This window comes from Nycticebus coucang, chromosome 16 (assembly GCF_027406575.1).
Source record: "Nycticebus coucang isolate mNycCou1 chromosome 16, mNycCou1.pri, whole genome shotgun sequence".
Classification (NCBI taxonomy): Eukaryota; Metazoa; Chordata; class Mammalia; order Primates; family Lorisidae; genus Nycticebus; species Nycticebus coucang.
The window spans coordinates 61,354,193-61,362,249 of NC_069795.1; the positions used below are offsets into that span (position 1 = coordinate 61,354,193).

The window sequence follows — 8,057 nt, forward strand, 5'->3', positions numbered from 1 at the left end:
AATATACATGCGAGAATTCTGTGATTCTTAATCCTTCTGTTATTTATCTTCTTAAAATATATTGGGCTAGAAATTATAAATGTCCAAAGTTAATATCTTGGTTTTCTTTTATCCAGAGCCCTAGGTGAGTCACATAGAATGCTGAAAGTTATTCCCTGGTCTACTTGAATCTGATGCAAGAGGAAATCAGCAGGAAAATGGGCCATTCACGGAAGGACCTGAAAAAGCAAGAGAGGTGGGAGGGAAAGGCTTAAGAATCCCACGACTTTCCACTGCCATCTAAGCTGCTCACTGTTTGAGTTCCAGGAGGAGGTCATCTTACCCCACAGGTCTGTTGTGGGACTTGATTTTGTAAAGCAATGCAGTATTGTGCTATTGAAAGGACACTGGACTTAGATTCATGAGCACTGAGCTCACAGGCTGACTTGGGCTCCTGCTGGTGGGGACGCTGTGTTGGTCACTTTACCTCAATGAGCTTCCACGTCCTCAACTGAGTATAAAGGAATTGAACCAGACTCTTTGCCATTCAGCTGTAAACACTGATACATTCTAGGAAAAAAAAAAAAAAGAACAAAGCAAAGGGGAAGAAGTGAAAAAGAGAGAGAAGAAAGAATACAGAAAGGTCCAAAGAACTTTTCAAAGACTACTTTTTGCCTTTCTGTAGATGTTTCATCTCTTCTTCCTTTGTTCTTAGGTCTGTGAGTCTGCTTTCCTATCATTTACTATCTCATCCACTACCTGCTACTGTTTTACTAATAGCTGGCCTTGTTAAGAACCCCTGTTTTCACTGCTAATTTTTCATGTGCTTCTATGAGATTTAATACAACAAAGGTAGAAATGAGTTTATTGTGAAATAACATTGTTAATCTTAACTTATTCCTTTGACTTATCTATTTTTATAGCAGGGTAAATATTGTTAGACAATGGTGGAGTTTTTTTTTTAAAGCATGCTTTCACTGTCCATTTATCTTATAATATGACCCAACCCTATTTTAGGTCATTCTGAATTCAGCCTAGTATAATGAAAATATATTATGAAAACAGTCGTTTAGGAGATTTCCTGTGTAACAGCCAAATCATGTGCTTTGTCTCTGCTGTTTTCTTTTTTTTCCATGAGCTAATTTTTCACAATAGCAGAGGAGATAAATATAAGCATACAGTCCCTTTGTTCTAAGGATATTGTCCAACTAGTGGAACAATATTGCATCTTAAATAACCATGAGAAAAAATGAGTTGCTTTTTCCATATCTTTTGCTTCGTTTGTCTCTGCCCAGTGACCTAGGAATTAAAACATAAGCTGTTTTCACTGTTGGATTGAAAATATTTATATATTTAGTAAAGATTCATGTGTTATTTAATTCTTTATTATTTCTTATATTTGTAGTAAAATTCTGAACATTAAAAGTGTTAAATCTCCATGTTTGGCTTATGATACTCTCTTAGGAAAGTGAAAATGAATGAAAATCCTTGTATTTCACTACTGTGTGTGAAACCTCTCTTCCTCTCTGTCTCCCACCCCCTAAAAGATTCAGTGGCTGTTTCCAGCTAATCACAAAATCACAAATCACATGTGCCTGGTCTAACCAGCAGGAGTGCCTTCAAGTTGGCACCTACATTCTTTCAACATGACCCCATTAGCTTAGAGCATTCCTTACATGTATTCTTTTGGTTTTGCTATTAGATACCAACCTTTGTAAATTGATTAGATCACAACAGTTTTGAATTTAGCATAAATCATTGCCCTGAATTTTTCTGTATTTCTGGTATCTCAGCTGAATTGTGCTAGATTAGATAGAATAACTTAATGCTGTGGTTCTCAAACATCTTGGTCACAGGACCCCTATCTGCATTTAAAAACATTATTGAGGGCCCTGAAGTGTGTTTTTGTGATATGAATTATGTCTTTTGATAGTTACTATATTTGAAATTAAAACTTACAAATATTAAAAATGAAAATATATGAGCATACATCCTATTAGCTGTGAGAGTGATGCCAACCTCTTATATCATATAGCTTCTGGAAAACTCCACAGCACACTTGTGAGAGAATGAGAATGAAAAAGGCAACTAATGCATTGGTATCATTATGACATTAAATTTTTTTGATTATGTGGACCCCCCCGAAATGATCTCAGGGACGATACTAAACGACCACTGTTTTCAAGTCTAGGCAAAGAAGGAAACCACCTTATGAGAAGATTTCAGGAGTCTTTTTCAGAGAAACTCCTTACTAAACAGTGGTCTCCACGGTACCTGAGCATTTCCATGTATAACCAAAACTTTAAATCGGGCCACTGCCTTTCTGGGAGCTCCTGCTCAATGTACAGAGACCTAATTAATCCTCATCCATCACTAATAATTCAGTTTAATCATCTTATTAAATGGCTTGTCAGCTATGTTTCAGGATACTGAGAAGCTTGGATTAGGATAGTCATGTTTGATGGGGAGGATTTGGGAGGCTTACTGAGAAATAGAGAAGGAAGGGGTGGCTGGAAGCATGCCCCCACATTCTGGCTTTCTGCCCTGTGTGACTTGTGCTCCTCCTACCTCCCAGGAGGGGCTGATGAACTTATCTTAAACTCTCAATTAAGGGTGCTTTTTTGTATTTGTGAATTAGAAAGAGGTAGCATGGGCTTTGCATAATTCAGTACAATTGGGAAAGTTGTAAACTTTTTAGGCACTTAGAATAATTCATTCACATAGTTTTCTTCTTAGTAAAAATTTAGAAAAATTCCAGGGTGGTGGCAAACCAGCTCAAAGACAGGGGAAAACAAAAGAACTCCTTTGTGCTTGACTAAAATTGAAACTGAAAATGAGGATTTTTTTTTTTTTTGGTAGATATTTGTCAATCACTGACTACACAACAATTTACAAATCTAGGTTCAAAAAGTATGAAATACATATTACTACTAGGAATCATAAGGCTTTGGTTGAAACAATTTTCTGAGCCAACTGTTTTCTATGGTTATTCCTAGCTTATCAAGAAAGGGTATTCTAAAATAAAGTTGCCTAAATTATTTTCTCACAACTATAATGTTTCTATTTTTTGTATTTGTTCTCAAAATATTCCAGATTTGTTCTGAATCCCACACCCTCAGTTTCTCAAGCTCATTCACTAACACAAGGTCATGTAGAGCTGTAATCCAAGCTGAGGAAACCAGCATTTGCAGACATCACAAGCATTTGAGCCTTGTCAGGTCAGGAAGGTATTACATTCCATTTTTGTAGGTGTGAAAAATGAGGGTCCAAGCTTTTCAGAGAGTTTCCTTGAGTAGCATTTTAAATGTGCGTTGGCGCGAGGTGTGGTGGCTCACGCTTGTAATCCTAGCACTCTGGGAGGCCGAGGGGTGTGGATTGCTTGAGCTCATGAGTTCAAGACCAGCCTGAGCCAGAGTGAGACCTCATTTCTAAAAATAGGCAGGCATTGTGGTGGGCACCTGTAGTCCCAGCTTCTTGGGAGACTGAGGCAAGAGAATTGCTTGAGTCCAAGAGTTGGAGGTTGCTGTGAGCTATGATGCCAAGACACTCTACCAAGGGCAACAAAGTGAGATTCTGTCTCAAAAAAAAAATAATAATAAATGCATAGTGGCTGGAACTCCAACTTAGAATTCCAGGTTTCCTGTTTAGTTAACTCTCTTTCCTCCCCACCCATGTGGTGATTCATCCCACATCCTATTTTTCAACATATCCTATTTGCTCCATCAGTATATGTAGAATCAAGCCTCTATCTCCAATCCTACCACCTGGCCCAAACCATCATTCAGCTGTCCAGTGTTCTTTCTTCTCTACTGCACATTGGAAGAAGAGTTATCTTGGGGCCACACATGAAATAAAACACTACAAACACTAACAAAAGCTGAAGGGAAAAAAAAAGATCTATGCATGATTTTCACAATATCTGAAACCACAGGTAAGCAAAACAATCTTCATATAATTCACTTGCAGCCTGTGAACTGCAGGTTGGATGCCCCTATTTGGGCAGTGCCATCAAATCTTCCTGCTTCTGCTTTCTCCCCTTTTCAGTCTATTTTAGTAAATATAACTATTCTAAAATATATCTAGCCATATCATGTCATTCTTCTGCAAAAACTAAGTGCTTTCTGTCTCCCATATAATAGAAGCCAAAAGTCTTTACATGAGCTATCAGACGCTACACAGTGAGGCTCCCTGATACTCTCTGAAACCATCTCCTACTACTTTCCTGGGCACTAGCCTTCCTGCCACCTTACCAATATTCTAAGTGTGTCTCTACCTGGGGGCCTTGGCACTTAATTCTTCTCTCTGCTGGAATGTTCTTCCTGTAGATAGCTGCATGAACCTTATAACCTTTCCCCTGAAAAACACCCTCATCTCCCTTCCTTGCTTCATTTTTCTCCATTGCTCTCATCACCATCTAGGATGTTATATGGTTTACTTGTGTATTTTGTTTATGATCTGTCTTCTTTGTAAGCATCATGAAGGCAGAAATTTTTATCAGTCAGATAATTTTTTTGAATGAATTGTTTTTCTGCTAATACCTTGTGGCAGGAAGAAGTAGTTTAAACTACACTACATTGGTGCTTCCTTCCTGCCTTCTAGAAGAGTGATTGAACTAGATAGTAGGAAATAGACTCTTAGAAATTGGTAGTTGTGAGGCATAGGAACCAGCATAAAGGATTTGAAACCAAAATAACAGGGTTTATAGCCCATCCTTGGCATTCAGCATGTATTATCATGCCCAGTCACTTCATCTCTTTGGATTTGCATTTCCTTGGGTATAATTTGGTGTGTGCACCAGTTCTCTTCCCTGGGTTGCTCCAAGGTTCAGGTGAGAAGGGTGGTGTTCTCCAACGTGCCAGCTTATATGCTGAGGGCTGTCTGCTCCATGATCTCAAGACTCTCACTGAAACAGCATGGTCCTCCCCTCTCCAGTGGCCTTTCCAGCACCTCCTTACCCACCTCCTTATCCATCAGCTGGTCCTTTGGTCAGAGCAGACATAGAGTTGAAGAGGAAGTGGGAGCATCAGCTGAACAGAGACAAAAGCCCCTGGATTTGCTTTAAGGGAAGCAGAGACCTTAATGCACCACCAGAATGACTTGGCCCTTTGTCTTTGTCCTTCTGCTGAGCACAAAGGAATAAAAGACAAAGGAGTTAAAGTTCTTTCTATTTAGCACCGGCTTTCTGAGGACAGTGTTGCACTCTTACTCTAGAGTATTACCAGCTATGACCTCAGAGATGGCAGACAGCCCTTTGGAATACATAAAGAGGATGCTGAAATTGACTTTCCTGAACTCTTCTCCTTAGAGTTTTGTTGGTTTACAAGAACTGATAATACATCATTATAGGAGGACTTTGCCAGAGCTTAAGAAGTTCCAGAGAACTCAAGAGATATTTTGTACATTTTAACCTGACTCACTGACTCAGAACACTCAACTCAGAAGGTTGGAACTCTTTTTCTAGAAGTGTTTTTATTTTCCAGTCCAACTGCAGAAAGGCAATGAAGCACAGCTGCTTGGGGGCACATTTCAAATACCACATGATTCTGGATCTGGTGGTGGTGTTTAGCTGTATCTAGTAATTTCTTTAACTAGTATGCATGTTGGTTTTTCTTATAAATCAAAGACAGTCTTATAAACACAGTCAGCTTTCTGTATCTGTGGGTTATACATCCATGGATTCAACCAACAATGGATCAAAAAATATTCAATAAAGAATAATACAGCAAATATGACACAAACTAGAAAAACAATATAGTACATAGCAACTATTTACATAATGTTTACATTATGCATTATATAGGTTTGTAAGTGCCTAGAGATGAGTAGATAGGAGGATGGGCATAGGTTATATGCAAATACTACACCATTTTATATAAGGGACTTCATAGGAAGTCGTGGATCAACTCCCCCATGGATAGCGAGGAACTGACTGTATCTCATCTAAAAATAAGGCAGGTGATGGCTTTAATTAAATGCTCTTAAATTAAATTAAAATAAATATTTTGAGTAATAGGCCAGATAACTCTTAGGCAAGAAACCTCAGGAAGCACTGAAATTTCAGTAACCATTTGTAAAACAATGAGCAGTCTGTGGGAAGCACATTGATTCTCTTCTGAACCTCCAGGGGTGGGTGGGACAGGTCCCCAAGTGTTTATGAAACACTGCCTAAAAATATCTTAGATCTTACTTCCCCTTTCTACTTGTCCCAGTGGGTTTCTGAGAGGCTACATGAGTACTGAGACTGCTCAAATATTGTTGGAACCACTCAGGGGAAGGAGATGTTATTCTCTGTTTCATTGTAGAGCTAACTTTAATTTACAGATCTCTTAGAAAGAGAGAATGTATGCCCTGAGAGAACTCCAGGCCTAATAAAATGATATTGTATGTTATTTAACCAGATCCTATCACCCTAGTGTCCTCAGAAGTCACCACTTGTATAAACAAAAGTCAGCAACAGTTTGAGACCCAGCGGCTCAGGAGTCCACTGGCATAAAAGGCCCTGGGTAAACGGAAACTTCTGATATGCACCAAATAGCATCCCAGGAGTCTGTGGGAGAAGCTGAATAAGAATCATAGAAAGTCAGCAGTAGAAGAGATCTCAGAAATGAGGAAATTGAGGTCTACCAAAGTGAAGGAGTTCACTGAGTTCACACAAGCCTCACTCCTTTGCTGGGATAGAGCTTAACAGCACCAACTCTCCGTGTTGTTACAAAGACTGTCATGCAGCCTGATGGTGTCTGCTTCAGGGCCCAGGCTCAGCTGAGAAAACCATTGCCTAAGTTTATATGAATTTTCAGGACTTCAGAGTTTACTGGATCCCAAAACTTTCCTGGATAGCTTCCCTGTGTGACGTTCAATCTTGTTCCTATCACTGTTTTTTGATGCGCCTCCAGCTTCATTGGCAGTGAAAAGGTACACATCCGGTTTGATGGATAATATGTACAATTCTGACCTTACACTGCGTTCTGGGAAATACCTTTTCTGCTACATAGATTTTCTTTGGCTAGAATCCTCTTCATTGTTTTCATCAAGGATTTTTTTTTTTTTTTTTTTTGAGACAGTCTCATTATGTCGCCCTCGGTAGAGTGCTGTGGCGTCACAGCTCATAGCAACCTCAAACTCCTGGGCTTAAGCAACTCTCTTGCCTCAGCCTCCCAAGTAGCTGGGACTACAAGCACCTGCCACAACACCCAGCTATTTTTTTGTTGCAGTTCTCATTGTTGTTTAGCTGGCCCGGGCCGGAATCAAACCCACCACCCTCAGTGTATGTGGCTGGCACCGTAACCACTGGGCTACTGGTACTGAGCCCAAGGATGTTTTTTTTTAACACCACGTACCTTAGTGAGAGAACCCATGAGCAAGTGTGAGAGTGCATTTTTGCCTGGAAAGGGGACAGTTTCCAGATAAGTAAAGCTAAAAACCAAAAAAACCCCCACAAAATCTCAAGAATCACTCATGAAGCAAGACTTGACTTGTCAAGCCAGACTTGAATAAATTTCCATTCATTGTCATCAAGATTCAAAAGCTAAACAAATATTCAAAAGAACACACTACATTTCAACAGTGGTTAAAAAGAAGAAAAAGAAACCCAGTGATTTCATGTTTGGGGTTCATGTTTGGTTTTATCTATTGAACAAAGAAAAGAGATGGAATGGAGGTGTCGATGTTATGTGTATTAGATGAAGTTTGTGATAATTAAATTTTACACTAAATAAATATATAATAATTTTATGACTGTAAATTTCATTTACTATTTGTGAATAAATTCCATTAGAAAGTAACACTGCATTTCTCTTTACTATTTTACAAAGAGAAATGCAGTTGTGTTTATGGTGTTTGGAATAGCAGCATGTGTCTTGCAATGGAACTTATCAAATTCCATTTCAGGCACCTCATTCTGCTGGATCTTCAGAGGTAGCTGCAGAGGAAGGCATATAAAACCCTGGCTGGGGGAAATTTAACTCCTAAACATAGACAAAATAAAAGTACTTGTGTGTGTTTAGAAATGACTTGTGGAAATTCCTGAAGTACACGTAGCATCATAAATAGAAAATAAAATTTAGAAATGTACTGTTCAT

General features: G+C 38.9%; 1 protein-coding gene across 1 annotated transcript in view; it reads left to right on the top strand.

Moving 5' to 3' along the window:
- LOC128567864 (OX-2 membrane glycoprotein-like) overlaps positions 1–7,750 on the top strand; it is a 32,157-nt gene extending 24,407 nt beyond the window's left edge. Inside the window, exon 7 of the mRNA XM_053565430.1 lies at positions 117–7,750. The gene's annotated coding sequence lies outside the window, so the exon portion shown is untranslated. The remainder of the gene's footprint in view (positions 1–116) is intronic.
- Positions 7,751–8,057: the final 307 nt, after the last annotated feature.